Source organism: Mytilus edulis, chromosome 6, assembly GCF_963676685.1.
Source record: "Mytilus edulis chromosome 6, xbMytEdul2.2, whole genome shotgun sequence".
Taxonomy (NCBI): Eukaryota; Metazoa; Mollusca; class Bivalvia; order Mytilida; family Mytilidae; genus Mytilus; species Mytilus edulis.
The window spans coordinates 40,804,011-40,823,979 of NC_092349.1; the positions used below are offsets into that span (position 1 = coordinate 40,804,011).

Sequence of the window (19,969 nt, forward strand, 5' to 3'; positions counted from 1 at the left end):
TTATGGGAATAAATATACCAGGATTAAAATTTTATATTAACGACAGACGCGCGTTCCGTCTACAAAAGACCCATCAGTGACACTCGAATAAAAAAAAATTAAAAGGTCAAATAAAGTACGAAGTTGAACAACATTAAGGGCCGACAATTCCTAAATATTTTTCTAAATACAGCCAAGATTACTCATCAAGTATCAACTTTAAATTTTGATTTTTCTACTGACCGTTCTATGAAACACGCCGATTCCCCGTTAGTATAATAAGCTTGTCAAATGAGACCAAAAGAAGAATATCAACATCGATTGATATGCAACAAATACACTTATTAATCAAAGTCATTTTGCTATTTGCAATTAATTGGGGAAAAAAAGTTTCCATTCAATTAAAAAAATAAACATGCAAATACACTTTCATCAAAGTGATTATTTGTCATTTAAAGGGGGAAAGGGACAACAATGACTCTCCTCTTTTAATATTCCACCTTTTTGGTGCAGGATTATGGCTTCAATGGCCATTGGGTATGTATAATTCCTAAAGAAGATTCTGAATTCATCATTTCCTTGACGTTTGGTTCCACTGAATGAAGTCGTCAAATGATTTTGCAAGATTTTTTATTCAACATGTTTGATGTTTTTTAACACGTAGAAATAAGAGAAAGGGATAGGCACATGTTAAATTGTCCCCAAAGAAAGGCTGGTTTGATGATAGTAAAAAAAATATATTGAGAAAATAAATAAATCATAATGAGGTAAAAAGGGGGTTTAAACCCCAAACCTGGTATACTATACCGAGTTCAGGCATATCGTATCATGTTCATATATCTCTGTTGTAGTGGAACTTAGAAATAATGCATACAAGTATATTCGTTTTAGTCGTTTTCCTGTGAATTGATTTTATTCGTATTACTAGTACCTTCATTGATACAAGTACATGGTGATAGGGGTAAATCATCAATTTCGGAAAATGAGTTTGATTCCACGATTCGTTTCTCTCGTTTTACGTGCACACGCTATTTTTCTTGGGTCTGCCCTTAAGAAGTTTGTTTTTTAATCAATCACATTTTCTGTAACTTTCTTTAGGACATCATAATATTATGTTCCGATCATCAACTATCAAAATTTCCATTGCACTCTCGTTAGCAATCTGACACCTCACCCGGGTCTATTTCAATATCACACGACACTACTGTTGATACCGGTATTGAACGTTTGTGCATGCTCAAATAGGTATGTTTAAATATTCTTCCGGCTAGCCGGACAAATAGACATTCCGAAGAAACAATGTTCAATATAAAGATAGATATATGTATATAACTTGCCTAGTGGTTTTTTTGCCAGAATTCTTGCCGGATACCACGCCTTATCATCTTTAAAATAAGCCATTACTTCAGCACCGATTTTTATTATGTCCTACAACAGAAAATGAATGAGATTATTCAAACGATCGGTAAGTTTACGCGTATAGTATCTAAATTTTCGGGTCTGTAAAAATTAGGATGTGTTACCGCATTTATAAAATTAGTTTTCTACATGAACAGCAAAACTTCCAATCCAATCTTTGTATCTATGAAGGAATTCAGTTAAGGTTTTAAGTAATTTGATGTAACGAGATCCTTTTTTTCAATTAAGTACCAGTAATACATATTTAAAATATAATACTTAATACTTTTATTGCAACCCAAAACGTCACAACAGACTAAAAATAAAATGATCATTTGAATGAAATCAGTGAACATGAATTTGACACCTAATGACACTTTAATGCCTTTCGATTGAACATTTAAAGAAGAGTTTTTGGTTTTTTATTGCTGTGCATGTACTGATTTTCTGTCATCGGTGGATACACCAAACCCTTTGTGTATCTATTTAATGATTTTTGCTAACAATAAAAGTAATGGTACCCTTTTTGTACATCTTTGTAAGAATTTGTTTATAACAAACAGAACGAATTTTCCTTTCCTCAATCGTAATATTCAGTTTACTAACACTTACCCGATCATCAGTAGAAGTTTTCTTTTCATCAAAGAATCTTGAAAAATCCTGTTTATAATTAAAAAAAAAACTAAAAAAAAAACCACATATATAAATTTATTCAATTAAAATGGATAGTGATAAAACAAATATGTTTAATATTCTAAGTAAGTCTTTCTTTCAGAAGGATAATATGTTGAAAATTAATTTGGTTCAAATAATATAATCAGGGAGGTGTCTTAACTTAGAAAACAACACTGTCAGCGTCACGTGTATTTTCATTTTCGATTTCTAAATATTCTTGCAGTTTAAAGTAAACAAATTAAATAAATTCAACAGGAACTTCTGTATAAGCGTTACTTTGCCCATCTCTGATTGGAGGGAAGCAAGTCAATGCAAAATTAAATGTATGAGTATTGAAATTAGAAAACGGACAATAGAGACAAATGAATCGGACAATGGAAACAGTAAGTCAGAAAAAATAACACCATGAACAAAAAAAAGAAAAGACAAAAACAAGTCAATAACCAACCACCTAGAAAACTAAAAATAGAGCAACACGAACACCGCAAAAAAAAAAGTGGATGTTTTTTTGTTGAAAAGAGCCCAAGCCGTTCCTCTTTCACTAGTAAATACCGTCTTTAAACTCCTGTTAAAAGTCGTTGGTGAAATAAATTCAATTATGAAGACACCAATAAATAAACTCATCATAGATACCAGGATTAAATTTTGAAATTACGCCAGACGCGCTTTTCGTCTACAAAAGACTCATCAGTGACGCTCGAATCGAAAGAAATTTAAAAGGTCAAATAAAGTACGAAGTTGAAGAGCATAGTGGACCAAAGTTCCTACAAGTTGTGCCAAATACAGATAAGGTAATATATTCCTAAGGTAGAAAAGCCTTAGTATTTCAAAAAGTCAAAAGTTTTGTTAACAGTTAATTTATAAATATGACTATATCAATGATAATTCATTGTCAAAAAGAAGTGCTGACTACTCGGCTGGTGATTAAATTGTGTAATTACGCCAGACGCGCGTTTCGTCTACATAAGACTCATGAGTGACGCTCCGATCAAAATAGTTATAAAGTCAAACATATACACCGTTGAAGAGCATTGAAGGCCAAACCGTGTGCCAAATTCGGCTAAGGTAATATATTCCTAGGATAAGAAAATCCTTAGTTTTTGAAAATTCAAGATTTTTTTTAGAAAATCAAATGGTACTTCGGGAGTATCAGAGAAAAATTAAGCGACAGAACGGTTGTTTTTATTGCTGTTCTGATACAATTGAAACAAAAACAACAGCACCAGTCAGGGCCAAGTCACCAGCACAGAAAGTTCTCTTGCAGGACAACCTTACCAACCCTAAAATTGCCCGTTTATAGTATAAACTTGTTTTAACCGGTAAAAGGTAAATCTTATTACTCTTTTAAAGTATTCGTACTAAACTGCGGTAACTTCTTTGGTTTAATGCAAGGAAACGGACTGATCATCTGTTATTTTCTTCTCATGCAAATGAATTTGAAAATAAATGTATTGCTTAAATTTGGAAGGATTTTATTCAAAATTTTTAAATACACTTAAAGGGGCACTAGCTACGAGATACATAAACAAAATTTATATAAATTTTATGTAACTCGTAGCTAGTGCCCCTTTAAGTGTATATAAACATTTTGAATAAAATAATTTTTTTTTGTTCAATCATCAATGAATGTGAAATAGTAAAATAATAATTCGCTTTTAGCAGCCAATATGGTCCAATTTTGTCAAAATAAGCTAAGAAACATCGATGATGAATTATTAACTTGTAGATGACTAATTCGACCTCATTAAATCCGAATTCATGTGAACTTCAATTTTTATAATAAAAAAAAACCTCAGCTGGAGTTGGATACCGCATGCATTGTGCACACAGGTAAAAACGACGATAAACATACATTTTTAATCTATAATATGAAACTAAACAGACCTACTAAAATTCAAATGAACGAGTCTGGTATCTATTTATATCTATATTTATGTGTATATCGCTTAAATGGCATTCGGAGGATTTCGAAGGTCAACTCAACAGTTAATAAGATGACGTCTAGAGTAAAATAAACATGAAACGAATGTATGTTTATTTTAGTCTTTTTATAATTTGGATACATGTTTTACATTGTTTTAAATCAACTATGAGAATTTGAGTCAATTCGGTGAACATGAGTCTAACACTGTTGTTTAGCGACAATTATTTTTATAGTTAAATCTTTAAATTTCAAGGTTTAGAAGTTTCCATTATAATTTGAGTGATACAAAGTAAAATATTATTAAACCAAAAACCAAGAAAGTATATTTGCAACATGTCCAGAAAAAATGCTTAGAAAAGGCCGCCCCGCCCGATCAACTGTAAGCGATGTTTTATTTTATACTGTTTATTTCATCAATTTCTTACTATACAGAAGCATCGTGCATAATACAGTTTATAAGATAAGTTCAATATGAGAAGACCTGTTGCATCAATTTGTTGATTATTATCTAATACGCCAGACGCGCGTATCGTCTGCATAAAACTCATCAGTGACGCTCGAATCCCAAAAAGTTAAAAAGTTGAAGAGCATTGCTAATGTTATCTATTTCTGAGGTAGAACAGCCTTAGTATTTCAAAAATTCAAAAGTTTTGTTAACAGTTAATTTATAAATTTGACTATATCAATGATAATTCATGTCAGCACAGAAGTGCTGACTACTTGGCTGGTGAAATCCTCGAGGAATTAAAACTCCACCAGCAGACAGAATATGAATGTCTCTAAAAATCAAATGTATGCAGGATTTGTTTGATCTCTTTCGAAACCAAAAAGCGAAAGCTGTTGTGCAACTGAATTTCCGCTCACATTAAATGAACAAGATTAATGTAATGTCTCGCCTTCTTTACTAACCATTTCTGATTTCATATTGATCATCTATAACAAGGTCAGATAGATAGACATGTAGATCTTACAAACACTTCATACACAAGTTATTGGTGACCTTTTGATGATAGTATACTAGAAACAGGACAAACCTTTAACACTTAATATTGACAAAGGAACCATGAAAATGAGGTCAAGGTTAGACGAATCCTGCCAGACAGACATGTACACCTTACAATCATTTCATGCATCAGATATAAAGTTATTGCTTCAAGTATTTTAGAAATAGACTACCACTAAAAAGCTTGATATTAACCGATGAGCCATGAACATGAGGTCAAGGTAAGATTATCCCTGCCAGATAGATATTTACAACTTCAAATCACTCTATATCCCTAATATAGTTCAACTATCGCTTATAGTATCTTTGAAGAGGATATAACAACTGCAAAACAACTAAACATTGACAAAAAAGCTATGACAGGTCAAGAAAATATGATACCTGCTAAACAGACAAAAGCACCTGATAATCAAACATAGTTTGCCTATTGCTTAACGTACAGTGAAACACTTGATACTCAAACATAGTTTGCCTATTGCTTAACGTACAATGAAAACAGACAAAACCGCAAAAACCAATGAGCCATGAAAAAATTAATACAAAGTCAAATAGAACTTCCAAACCAATGTGTACATATCACAACCATTCCATACACTAAACATGTTGATTTATTGCTTTATATTATAAGTAACAAACCAAAAACATAAAAAATGGCATATTTGATTTTTGAAGAGAAAAAAAGCAGTTATAAAAGTATATACGTATCAAATTGAGAACATTTCTCTATTTACATGCCTTAGCTTTTCTTCATATTTAAATTTGAAGGACAACGTATGAATCAAAGAGCTGATGGCTCTGCGTGGAAGAAGATACAGGAAAGGGTAACATGAATTATAATAAAAACAAACCCCAACAACCTAATTTTCTGTCGAAGATAGTTATTTACTTTATGTATTCCTGCTTCTTTTGTCAGTGAAGTGTGTTAAAAGTGGGGTTGAACACTAACATCAATAATGAGTTGGTATCGTTGTTCACAGTTACTTCATTTTTTTTTATCGTTTTAAACATTTTGAAAAACTGCACACATATCCAATGCAGATTTTGAAAGCTGACAGGTCCCATTCGAAAGTAAAACTTTATCAACAATAAGACCAAACTTAATCGTGAACTGTTATAGTTGTTATATTTTAAACGATTCAAAATCCTTCATAAACTTATTTTTTATGTTTATTCTTATGTTGTGCTGTTAAACAGTTGTTAATGTTTTGAGCACTTTATAATATTTTAAACCCAATCATTTTCTGCCTTTTCTTGTTCCAATTATATTACAAATATCATCTAATTGTGTCATACATGTACAGATGGTAGGTTTTTTTTTGTCATGGTGCATGCTTTAAGCGTTGTTTGTTCTAGTCTAGCTATAGAACTATGAGTTCGACGATTATAATGTGAATTTTCATTCGTAATGAAATTCGTTTTGAACAACGTCTGATGGCACTTTACTGTTATATAATGATCGTTGGTTATTGGAATACGTTTTGAAGGAGGTGGTATTAAAAGGGGTTCTTGAAAATGCACACAGGAAACTGATGTTCAGAAGTTGTCGTTTGTTGATGTGGTTCATAAGTGTTTCTCGTTTTTTATTTAGATTAGACCGTTGGTTTTCCCGTTTGAATGGTTTTATTTAGCTTATTTAGCAAACATTTCGGAATCTTGGTTCTCAATGCTATTCAACTTCGTATTTTATTTGGCCCTTTTAACATTTTTTGGATTCGAGCGTCACTGATAAGTCTTCTGTAGAAGAAACGCGCGTCTGGCGTATATACAAATTTTAATCCTGGTATATATGATGAGTTTATTTACACTTGTCATTTTTGGGGCCTTTCATAGCTTATTTTTTTGGCTCCGTGTTGAAGACCGCACTTTGATTTATAATTGTTTTTCTTTTGCAAATGTGACTTGGATGGAGAGTTGTCTCATTGACACTCATACCATATCTTCTAATATATATACAACCAAAGTAAACCTTTTCAAGTCTCTCACTATTGCTTTTATTTAATTGATACATGAACTAGTTGATTTAATCTTGAAACTTTAGTGCAGAGAGGTACTTAAGATGTCGACATGAAGTCATAAACATTATCGGAAATTCCGAATTTGACATAAAATAGCCTTTTCACGCATTGTTTGCTGTCAAAATATACATTTTTTAGCAAGAGATTAACTCAAAAATCTATTGTTCATTTCGCGTCTACGTTTGGTTTCTAAAACAACAAATTCTTTAGTTTTTAGAGATAATGAAGTAAGGAAAAATCTATGTTGTCAGTTTTCAGAAGACCAATTATTGCCAAATTAATTTCTTTAATATATATATATATATAAATATATATAAGTACGTCTGAGTCAGTGACAACTCTACAACAGATTTATCAATCGGATCACCAGCATGTATATACAACTCGTTTAAACATAAACCCAACAATGTTAGATCTGTACATTTGCTTTCGCTCGCCGGGATTCGAACCCATGCTACTCAGATATCGTGACACCTAATCGCCTGCACTGTAGTCGTCCCGCTAGACCACATGACCACCTGGGCTTCACAAAAATAAAGCTTTCGGTGGCCGTGTGTTACCTTTCCTCGTCAGTTTTAATCTAGCGTCGTACTGCAGTACATGATATATAAGGAATGGAGATGCTTAGACGAGTTGTATATACATTATGTACACAGCCATGTATCACCATCATTGATGGCGATCCGATGGATACATCTGTTGTAGAGTTGTCACTGACTCAGACGTACTTATAAATATAATTATTTTCTGTGACGGTATATTACATTAATTTGTAGGATCCTTTACTATAGATAATTTAGCTGATCTGTAACAATAACATCTTCATGCCTTATATATCACGTACTGTAGTACGCCGCTAGATTAAAACTGACGAGGAAAGGTAACACACGGCCAGCGAAAGCTCTTTTTTTGAGAGCCCAGGTGGTCGTGTGGTCTAGCGGGACGGCTGCAGTGCAGGCGATTTGGTGTCACGATATCACAGTAGCATGGGTTCGAATCCCGGCGAGGGAAGAACCAAAAATTTGCGAAAGCAAATTTACAGATCTAACATTGTTGGGTTGATGTTTAGACGAGTTGTATATATATATATATACGAGTCTAAATTGAAAACTACGTTCAAACCTATTATTGCGTTGGATAAAAACCGCAATTTTTATACGTGTGCATGTAAAACAAATTTCGTTGTAGAAGGGTCTAAAAACAGCACAAACAACATTTTCCAAAAGACCAAAAAAGTAAAAAGGAAAATTTAAACAAAACGCATTTGAGTAGTCAGCACTTCGGTGTTGACATGAATATCAATTATATGATCATTTTTATAAATTTTCTGTTTACAAAACTTTGAATTTTTCGAAAAACTAAGGATTTTCTTACCCCAGGAGTAGATTACCTTAGCCGTATTTGGCACAACTTTTTTGAATTTTGGGTCCTCAATGCTCTTCAACTTTGTATTTATTTGGCTTTTTGAACTATTTTGATCTGAGCGTCACTGATGAGTCTTATGTAAGCGTATAAAATTATAATCCTGGTACTTTTGATAACTATTGACTAACAGGTCGAACAACTGATGTTCTTTAACCCTGCTGACTGCCATTGGCGATTGCCAAATAAAATTGATCACAAGATGTAACAAAATGGATCTTAATATAAATTTAATACTAAACAGAAAACAATTAACATGTTGCCACGATGTTATGCCACAAACTTAAGGTGTCAATACTTTTTTTGTACACCAGATCCGGATTTCGACAATAAATGTCTCTTCAGTGATGTTAGGGATCGAAACGGTATTTGGAAGGCCATATAAAAAGTACCCTCATTTTTAGATAAACTCTTGAATTTTAAGAGTCAATATAGGATGAACGGATCATATAAACCGGAGGGAAAATATGATACAAGCCCAAACAAAAAAATATAAACGAGTCTAAATTGAAAACTACGTTCAAACCTATGATTGCGTTGGATAAAAACCGCAATTTTTATACGTGTGCATGTAAAACAAATTTCGTTGTAGAAGGGTCTAAAACAGAACAAACAACATTTTCCAAAAGACCTAAAAAGTGAAAAAGTACATTTAAACAAAACGCATTTGACTAACAGGTCGAACAACTGATGTTCTTTAACCCTGCTGACTGCCATTGGCGATTGCCAAATAAAATTGATCACAAGATGTAACAAAATGGATCTTAATATTAATTTAATACTAAACAGAAAACAATTAACATGTGGCCACGATGTTATGCCACAAACTTAAGGTGTCAATACTTTTTTTGTACACCAGATCCGGATTTCGACAATAAATGTCTCTTCAGTGATGTTAGGGATCGAAACGGTATTTAGAAGGCCATATAAAAAGTACTCTCATTTTTGAGAAAAAGTACCCTCATTTTTAGATAAACTCTTGAATTTTAAGAGTCAACATTCAGTAGGTGGTTCTAAAATGTTGCGCGAGTCCCATATTTCCCTTCAAGATTGTATGAGGACGGCATACAATCTTGTAGGGAAATATGGGACTCGCGCAACATTTTAGAACCACCTACTGAATGTTTAGTCCTCATACAATCTTGTAGGGAAATATGGGACTCGCGCAACATTTTAGAACCACCAACTGAATGTTTAGTCCTCATACAATCTTGTAGGGAAATATGGGACTCGCGCAACATTTTAGAACCACCTACTGAATGTTTAGTCCAGCTGCTTACTCTGGTCCTGAAATGCAACAATTTCACCTTGAATGGTGATCATTATCTTCAAATAAACAGGACATCGATGGGGTCGAAAATGGCACCGTCTTACGCAAATATTTTCATTGGCAAATTAGAAAAACAAAATATTGCAGCATCTTTATCCAAACCTTTGTCTTGGTTCCGTTTCATTGATGATGTTGACATGAAATGGATTCAATCCCAACAAAAAATGGATGATTTCGTCAGACATGCACACAATGCCCACCATTCAATTAAATTTACGTATGAAATTTCCGACTCTAAGATATCTTTCTTAGACACAACCACATCTATAAAGAACGGTGTCATATCAACAGACCACTACTGTAAACCCACAGATAAACATCAGTACCTTTCTCCCCAAAGCTGTCACTCCAAACACTGTACAAAAAGTATCCCGTACAGTCAAGCTCTCAGAGTCAAGCGGATTTGCTCCTCTGAGGAGGCTGTCACGAAACGGTTACAGGAACTTCGCGGATTTTTGACAAAACGAGGTTATAAGAAATTGGACATAGATAAGGGGTTTGCGCGCGCTAACAATAACAGCCGCAATGACCTCTTACAATACAAACGGAAGAGGCGCAGCAAATAGTCCCGTTTGTTCTAACATACAATCCAGCCTCTACTAACCTTTCACGTTTGATCCGTGCCAATTGGCAAACTATTACCAAACACCCTAAATTATCCAAGATCTTTTCCAATCCTCCTGTCTTAGCTTTTCGGAGACCAGCAAGTCTCAAAGACTTATTTGTTAGAGCTGACGTCTCCTCAAATAAAAGCTGTTCAATTGCAGGATGGTGCAAGTCATGTGGTAACAGACGTTGTCTGACTTGTCAACAAATACTAAATACTCAAACATTTACTTGCCACTCGACTGGGTCTGTGTACACTATATTTTACAATGTAAATTGCAAAACCCAGAATGTTGTATACCTCCTTCAGTGTCGATGTGGCATTCAGTATGTTGGCGATACAGAGCAGCCATTCAACAAACGCATGAATGGTCATCGAAGTGACTACACTTGCAAGTCCGACCTACCCGTAAGTCGTCATTTGAGATCACCTGGATTCATTTGTTCATTTTATAGTTATTTAATGGTGATGTTGTACACTTTTTGACTTGTTATATATATATATATTTCCCGAATTTTATTAAAAATAACAATACCTGCAATTTTCTGGTGCGTAGTGGACTGATACTGGAAAGTATGGTCGCTGATTTTGATAATTTATCACTATTTCTACATTTGAAAGAAATACAGAGAACATATAATTAAGTCTAGTCTTGGTAAAATCCATTTTATACATCCCGACATTGTGTTATTGTGCTATGGTAAATTTTTGTATTCTTGTCTTTCATTATTGCTAATGTGCTTGGTCTATAAGTATTTTTGTGGGTATTTTTGCTGACGTGTTTGTTTGTTTTACAGTGATTCAAATTATAGCACATTGTTGACTGCTGTGTCCGTATTTTTTACATTTCAACCTGTTATGTCTGGTTGTTTTTTTCACACATCAATGTCAATAAAATGGAAACATATCGTATAACCGTCATGTTTTTTTTTTCTCTCTGTCTGTTATGATTGTGAAAATATGGCAGCTCATATATTACCGTGTTTTGAAGACGTAGTTTACCGATTGCCATCTTATAGTAAACAATCAACATAGAAGCATGGTTATTGGGCACGTGTATAACATATACAATTAGATAAAAGATTATTTCAGTGACAGATCCATGCGTATTACGATCACCGGAATTTTACGAGAAGGGTTACGGTAAGGTCCCTTGCATGCGTAAAATATGTCGGCGAGCTGCTTCCTGAAAACAAGCAATTAATAAAAAGTAAACTTCTTCTAAATGTGGACAAATCAAAGAATTTTCTTCAGAAAAAAGTATATGAACATTAGTTTAATATTGAAAACCATTTTGTTATAAAAAAGACATGCAAATGTTTTTTAATTTAAAGTTTCATATGACTTTAATGGTGACATTATACATAACATACATGTATATAAAGGTCGAGACTGAGCACAGAACGGTTACATTTTAGACAAAAACATCTGAAAGCGACGTTTTATGGCATATTTCATAGATATTTCATATTCAAGCTTGAATTTGAGCGTCTTCAATGACCAAATAAGTTCAAACCTTTAATAAAACACGAGTTTTAAAAATGTCAAAACTCTTTCAAATTGAGGGCCACAATAATACTTTACTGGACACGCAAACGTGGATTGTTTTCTTATGCAAAATTATGAAAATTCGCGCAAACGTAACGTGCTGTTTATCTATAACTGTCGAATTAAATTGACAGGTGAAATATTATGTACAAGCACGAGATTTATTGTTCAAATTCAACTGTAAACTTGAAACAGCCCAACAAAGTTAAAGTAATTATCAATATAATATGTGATTTCAGGCGTGCATCACCTTCACTAGTGATCAAATGATTATTTTTGTGACTGTATCTTACGATCCGTTTAGACAGATCTGCAATCAATTCCATCTTCATGCCAAATATAACATTAACTGTGTTACAATTCTAGATTCTACTGACGAGGAAAGGTAACAATAGGCCATAGAAAACTGAATTATTAGCCTTCATCAGTTTCAATAATTATAAAAATTCGATTTGCATGTGGAATTAGCTCAAAAGTTAAGGAAAGTTTTGGTCTATTGATTTTTTCCAAAATCTTGAATATCATAATATAAAACAAAAATCAATACTCAATGGACGTGACTGAATATGTTAGCGGCAATAAGTGAAATTAGGCGTTAAGCTTAACTCCTCGGCAACTTTGCGATTTAAACTGGTATAATTCTTGAATTTTAGAGTTGAAAAATGTACAGCAAGATGTCCGTAGCAACAGAGACTTTGTAGTAAAATGAAATATAACCCAAAAGAAAAGCACGGCGCCGTAAATCGAACTTAACCTTTTCATTGATCCCATTTGCTGACAACATTTTTAATTTTCTTAACCAGGGTCTTTCTCGAGAGAGTCTATCCTCTTCCCTAGACCAAACAGTGTTGTGGTCTATGATTGTAATGGTCAGTCGTTTGGTATTAGCTTTAGTGTGGCCAGTGATCTCAAATGCCGGGATTCGAACTCATGCTACTGAGATGTCGTGGCACCAAATCGCCTTGCACTACGCCCGTCGCGCTAAACTTCTCGACCACCTAGGCTCGAAAAAAATCAGCTTTCGGAGGCTAATTGTATATATTAGGGAAGTCGACGAGTACTCTAATATTCGAGTATCGCCCTGTAGTATCGATTATCCAATACCAAAACAATACTCGATTCATCGGTTTCCTGTTAGAATATTGATGCCTGCTTTATGTAAAACTGATCATCTTGATAACTTCTTTCGGAAATTTAAATACACATGTGTCTGACGTTTGTGCTAAATGGTCATTTTTAAAAATTGCCTCCAAAAATACTTGGGCTATACCTATACTAACAAATGTCACATCGTCACTGTCAGAGCAAATACTTAGTATGTAAGACAGTCACTTACAAAATTGCAAAACCGACAGTCCCCAATGATAGTTGAGAAGAAAATGTTTCCAAATAAAATAATTTCGAAGCAACCTATGGTCCCCACGGAGAATAGTGAAAACGTCTAATTCTGAAGGCTTTGTAAGCATTAAATGATTTTTCCTGATTCATGACCAAATACTATTGTTTCATTTTTAGCTCACCTGGTTCAATTTTGAGATCTGTCTGCCCATAAACTTCAGACGGATTAGACAAACCGTTGTTGGGTTGCTACCCCTGCCTTGGAAATTTTAAGACATTTTTTTAGATTTTTTTTTATTATCCTGTATATTATTATAGATAGAGATAAACTGTAAACAGTTATAAATTTCAGCAAAGTATACATCTACAAATAAGTCAACACAACCAAAATTGTCAATTGACCCCCTGAAAAAGAAGTTATTTATTGGCCTTCAAAGTCATTTTTTGACAAATTTTCGTAATTTTTGTAAACTTTTACAAAAATCTTCTCCTCTGAAAGTACTGAGACAAATTTATCCAAACTTTGCCCCAATTATGTGTCCGATGACCGGTTTGCCAACAAACATGGCCGACATTGCCAAAAAAAGAACATAGGGGTAAAATTCAGTTTTTGGCTTATATCTCTGAAACTAAAGCAAATGTATAATAATTGCATTATTTCATGCATCAATTGGAAACACACATATCAGGTGAAGCCTCTAGTTTAAATATGTGTTCGTTAATGTGTAATGATTAGATTTTTTTATTACTTGGTGGTAATGAGTTACATGTATTTATTTTGGTATATAATTCCTTGTCCCAGAAACTCATCTAGATGTCTTTTCGTGAGTTAAACATAAAAAAAACAGAATGTAATTTTCGTATTTTTGTTGTTTCAGTGTTTTAAAATTGAGAATGGAAATGGGAAATGTGCCAAAGAGACAACAACCCGACCATATAAAAAACAACAGCAGAAGGTCACCAACAGGTTAAGATGTATTCCATAGCAATTACTCGAGTATCGCTCAATAAAAGCAACTAAAAGTACTCGATGATATATTTATTTATCCGCAAATTTGTAGATTTGACATCGTTGTGCTGATATTTAGAGTAGTTGAACTTGTTTATATATACATGTATTTATAAACAAGTTTTAATTGAAAACAACGTCCAAAGTTATGATTGCATTGGATAAAAACCGCAATTTTTATACGTGTACATGTAGAACAAACTTTTTGGTAGAGGAGTTACAGCACTTTTCCAAAAGACAAAAAAAGGGAAAATCATATAATGTAACAGAACGCATTTGACTTATCGGTGGAACTGATATTCTTAAACCCTGCCTACTGCCATTGACGATTGCCTAATAAACTGTTATCGGGATGTTACCTGGATCTTAATTATTAGTTTAATACAAAACTGAAAACAATGAACTTGCGTAGAAGATGGTATACCGCAAACATGAGACGCAGAAATTTGTACACCATATCCGGATTTCGACAATTAATGTATCTTCAGTGATGTTAGGGATCGAAACGGTATTCGGATGGCCAAATAATTTACCTAAATTGAAGAAAATTCCAGAGTCGAAATAGAATAAACGGATCATAAAAAACCCGAAGGAAAATATAATACAAGCCCAAAAGGAAAAATATAAACAAGTCTTAAAAACAACGTTCAAACCTATGATTGCGTTGGATAAAAACCGCAATTCATATATACGTGTGCATGTAACATAAATTTCGTGGTAGAGGGGTCTAAATACAGCGCAAACATCATTTTTCAAAAGACAAAAAAATCTATAATATGATTATCATTTTAAATTATATTTAGAAGTCCAGAGTGTCCTTGTCTCAGTTCTAATGATGTTTTAGTGGCGGACTTCGATTCATTTACCTGCGATGGTCGTGATAGATCGATAATAAAAATCACCCATTTTCGCTTACAAATCAATTGAATAGAAATCTCTCTTTCCAAAATACTAAAAATAGTTGATTCCCTGGTCCTTCATATTTCCAAAGTTTCGACAAAGTTGGGAGAATATTTTGAAATTGCATAAACAGGATACTTCCTAAATCCTTTCTTAAATAGGACTAAATATTTTTTTATGAATAAGCAGCATTGGAATAAGGATACGTTATTCAAATTGTTAACAGGATAGCACAAAAACTAGTATGAACAACCCAGTTAACTGATATAGACTACTTTGACTACAAGTCCGTGGGAACGGTGCTTACTATTTAAAACTAAGTCCAACAGTCCTTTTATCCAAAAAAAGATATAATTTTTTTTTATAAAAAACATAAAACATTTTTTTTTTTATGCAATTTTCTTATATTATGTATCTGTTACAGGCATTTTCTAAATTTAGGCATTTTGTAAAATTACTGAGTTTTCAGGCAGTTTACAAAATGCCTAATCTTGACAGGCATTATACAAAATGACTAAATTTACCTAGTCATTTTGTAAAATGATTGAAATTTTAAAACAAAATTCAACAAATTGCCTGTCCAGTTTTAGGCAATTTGTAGAAAAAAGATATCATTGGGATGCGAGAAAAAAAAAGGACAAAAACACAACATCTCGGAAATAGTTAAACCATGATAACTAATGATTCGAGAATTAACTCATTTTGCAAAAAAACAGATTGGAAGGTTTGTATATCATATGATATGTCCTTTTAGTGAAACTAAGTTAAGTATGTCCTCACTCTGTATTAAGTAACTGAGCGTCACTGATGAGTCTTCTGTAGACGAAACGCGCGTCTGGCGTACTAAATTATAATTCTGGTACTTTTGATAACTATTTACTAGTAGTAAAGTTATCATTATGTTGTCAAAACGACATAAGGACAAATTGTTCTTTCAATAGAATAACATTTACAATGAATTTTTAGAACATCTAGATTTAAAATAGTGAATTGAAACATATGAAGCAGAGAACAAGTTTGTTTATATTTGACTGATTGGTGTTTGTTTGTTTCAGTGGCAAATATTTCATGCATTTTTAAAGACCAGAACCGTTTGTTTATAATTCATCTTGGTTATTTCTGCAGTGGATTGACACGGGTAAAGAACATGAAATCTAACTGCCACTTGCTTTTGAAATAACGGTGTTTTGGATAAGGACAAAAAAAAATCCAATTGGTCATAGGGTTCTCAATGTGCAGAGCGTGCTGCAATTTACTGACATGCGGCAATATATTTAATGTTCCCATTTAGAAAGAATGAGAATTTATACATCCACAACCAAACATTTTCATCTCTTTAGCATGGGTTTTGCCATTCAAGGTCCTTTTTTTTGGTTGTATTTCAAATATAAGTATCTGAGTTTCAATAAAAAGAACATATTATTTGTCAGGCTTACTGCCGCAAGGAAATTCGTGGGTCTTTGCAATCTGATAAATTAACAAAACAGTAGTTAACTGTGGTAAAAATCTTAAAATTCGCAAAAAAAACCCAGATTTTACGGAAAACAATGTATTTGCAAAAAATCAGGACAAATATTGTGTAACAGTTCAGTTCTGTCATCCAAACATTTTTGAAATAACAAATAATTGTCCAGCTCTGTGCTTGTGTGAATTTGGAATAATTCAGTAAAAAAAATTTTTATGTAAACTCTTAACATTCAGTAATTATCAACCATAAAACTGCTTTGTTGACCAAATTTTTCAATCGTTTTTTTTTAACATTTTATTTTATTAAACAAATTTCAGGCATTTTGTTAAATGCCTTTCAATTTTTCTAGGCATTTTGTAAAATGCCTAGAAAAATTAGGCATTATGTAAAATGACTGAATCTTGCAGTCATTTTAGAAAATGCCTAAAATGTTCAGGCATTTTACAAAATGCCTAAATTTAGAAAATGCCTGTAACATATTCATTTCATTGGACACTCGGCAGTTGTTAACGTTACATTTCATAAGCCCTGCCCACTCATAGCAACCTGTGATAATATTAGCAACATGTATGCCTAAAATTAACACACGCTGAGCCCGAAGTTTACCGATTCGGAACAATTAACACCCACTCCGTCCGAAGTTTACATATTCTTATCTCTATATCATTTTCGTCGTTTTATTGTTGTTATTAGTAAACTTTCATTTATATATGTATACCGCCATCTCGGATTGTAAAATAACAGTATACAAATCTGCAACTTTTTAGACAGATCGACTAACAATTAATGTGCAAGACTGTTCGTTTAAATAAAGATTGACAAGTGATTAATTGCATTTTTATACTGTTTTAACGAATACTAAATGCTATTGTTTGTTCTACTCAATATTTCAACTTAGCCATATAAAGGGAGATAACTGTTATAGGAAATTTTGTATACTGGTATGTTAAAGAATATATATATGTAGTTAAAAACCCCACACAAAACACAAAAAAACATAAAAAAGCAAGGCAAATTCTCCAGCTTAAAAATTGCTGGTATATTAATTAAATCAATATTTCTAAATAAGTAGATGTTTAGCCTGATTTCCAAAGGAATCATGGTTCCATACAAAACTTTAAAGGAGGCTATGTATAATCTTGACTTTCTTGCAGTGTTATTTATAAAAGCTTAATTTAACTTACTTTGTTTTCATGTACTTTTTTGGTACGGTCTGTATAAATTGATCATCTTTATACTGTACTACATATCCTGAAGTGACAAATATGTCAGCCTGTCATTAACTTAATAATATACTGTATACTTTACATTACATAATTGGAATTCGATAGTAAGTAGACCATATTTGCGTCTTCCTTATATAAATAAAAAAATTTATGTTTTATGAATAGAATATGAAAAAACTTTATTAAGGATGTCTGCTGGTCATGTTTTTGAATTCTTGTCATATTTTCGATTTTCTCAGGTTTTATCCATACAAATGTATTAAAATATTTTTTACACGAGACCCCACTTTTGTCTTCATAAATCTGTTCAATAGATCATTGATGACCATTTGAATTTTTGTCATGAAATCCTTGTTATTTTTTCTTGGTTTAAAGGGTAAAAAACAATTCCAATGTTAACAAATAGTAAAGTCTGAAGAAAACCCTTTTCCCGCCATTTTCTAAATGTCTCGTATTTTGAAAACTACACACGAGACTATCGATTTTATTACTTCATTTTTTTTAAATATCAAAGTTGTTTTCATTTTAAGCAATCACATGAAATCCTTGTTATTTTAAATTAGAGCAGCAGACATCCTTAATTGTTGCCATTTCAGGCTATAATTCATATATATTTCGTCTGGGGGCTCTTGCAAGAGATGCGGAAGCAAACGATGTTTGACATGCTAACAAATAGTGAATACCTAGATTTTTTTAATTCACTGGTACGGAATATGATAGATTTTGCAATGTCAATTGCAAGACTTCAAATGATCTGTATCTTCTACAGTGTAAATAAAGGCAACAGTAGTATACCGATGTTCAAACTTCATAAATCGATAGAAAAAAACAAATTCGGGTCACAAACCAAAACCGAAATGTGGTAAACAGTATGTTGGCGAATCAAAACAGCCATTTCACAAAGAAATAAACGAATATAAATGCAACCCAGAGCTTCCTCTCAGTCGACATTTGATATTCACTGGTCATACCAAGGCATATCTCAATCGACTGATCAATACAATAATAAACCCCCATACTGCTTGGTCTAGGAAGGATAGACTCACTTGGGAAACTTTTTGGGTAAAAAATTCAAAAAACTTTGGCACCAGCTAGGATCAATAAATAGGTGTAGTTTTAATTCGTACCGCGCTTAACATTTTTATAGTACATAACTACAGTCTCTGTTACTTTACCTTTGCCAACTTAAAAATTCTTAAATCATACCAGTTTAAATCTCTGGGTTCTATTCATTTGGGATATTAAAGTACGCAGCCATGTTCCATTAGTCAAAATAATTTGTTTTTATTATCAAACTGCTATCTATTTAGGATTTAACATCATAATCATATAGATGAAGGATATCATTCATCCGAAATATTTATAGATAATTGCATTTAATGTTTCCTTTTTCATCAAATGTTCTGTATAAAATCAGACAGATTCAGCAAAACAGTTGTGTTGCGACATGTGTATCCTTTCAGAAGGCTTCAACGGTAATGTAATGCAAATTTTGCGACCTGTTTATGTCATGAATAGCGTAACTTTTACCATGCCTAGTACTGATAGAGGAAGTGGGGATCAAGGAAATCTTGTTTGTGTAGTTTTGGAATATGAACAGACAAATGACCAATGTAAGATCTGCTCAAAAGATGGAATTATAAATGGATCTGTGTCTATGAATTTATTCACGTTCTCATCAATCGTTGGCTGTGCAAGATACACATACCATTGTCGAGTAAAAGTGTTAGAGAAGAAGCGTATCTAAACTCAGTAAGAGATGACCATAAAATGTGTGAAGTGTACATGCACACCAGATTGTGTACGAAAGACATGAACATGTGTCAAGTTTAACGGTTTGTGTCACCCCATTTTGTCATGCCATAATAATTCATGTGTAATCATTGTGTAAATAAAGGCAGCAATAGTATATTACTGTTCAATATTCATATGTCGATGAAGCAAAAACAAATACTTGTAACAAACTAAAACCGAGAGAAACACGTCAACTACCAGTTAAAGAGGAAAACAATGGAACAACAGAAACATTGAACTGAAACAAAGACAAACGCCAAAATACATAGAAACGGACTATAGATAACAATAGGCAGTCATTCTATGTTAATTGAGGACAGAATGCATGTCTAG

The 19,969-nt window shown here is 33.0% G+C and overlaps 1 long non-coding RNA gene across 1 annotated transcript; it reads right to left on the reverse strand.

Annotated features, from left to right (window-relative positions):
- Positions 1-1,316: 1,316 nt before the first annotated feature.
- On the reverse strand, positions 1,317-17,870 carry LOC139527640 (uncharacterized). The gene is made up of 4 exons (XR_011665405.1): positions 17,801-17,870; positions 10,889-10,961; positions 1,990-2,037; positions 1,317-1,407 (listed from the first exon to the last, which is right to left on the reverse strand). It is a non-coding gene; the product is annotated as an uncharacterized lncRNA (long non-coding RNA).
- Positions 17,871-19,969: the final 2,099 nt, after the last annotated feature.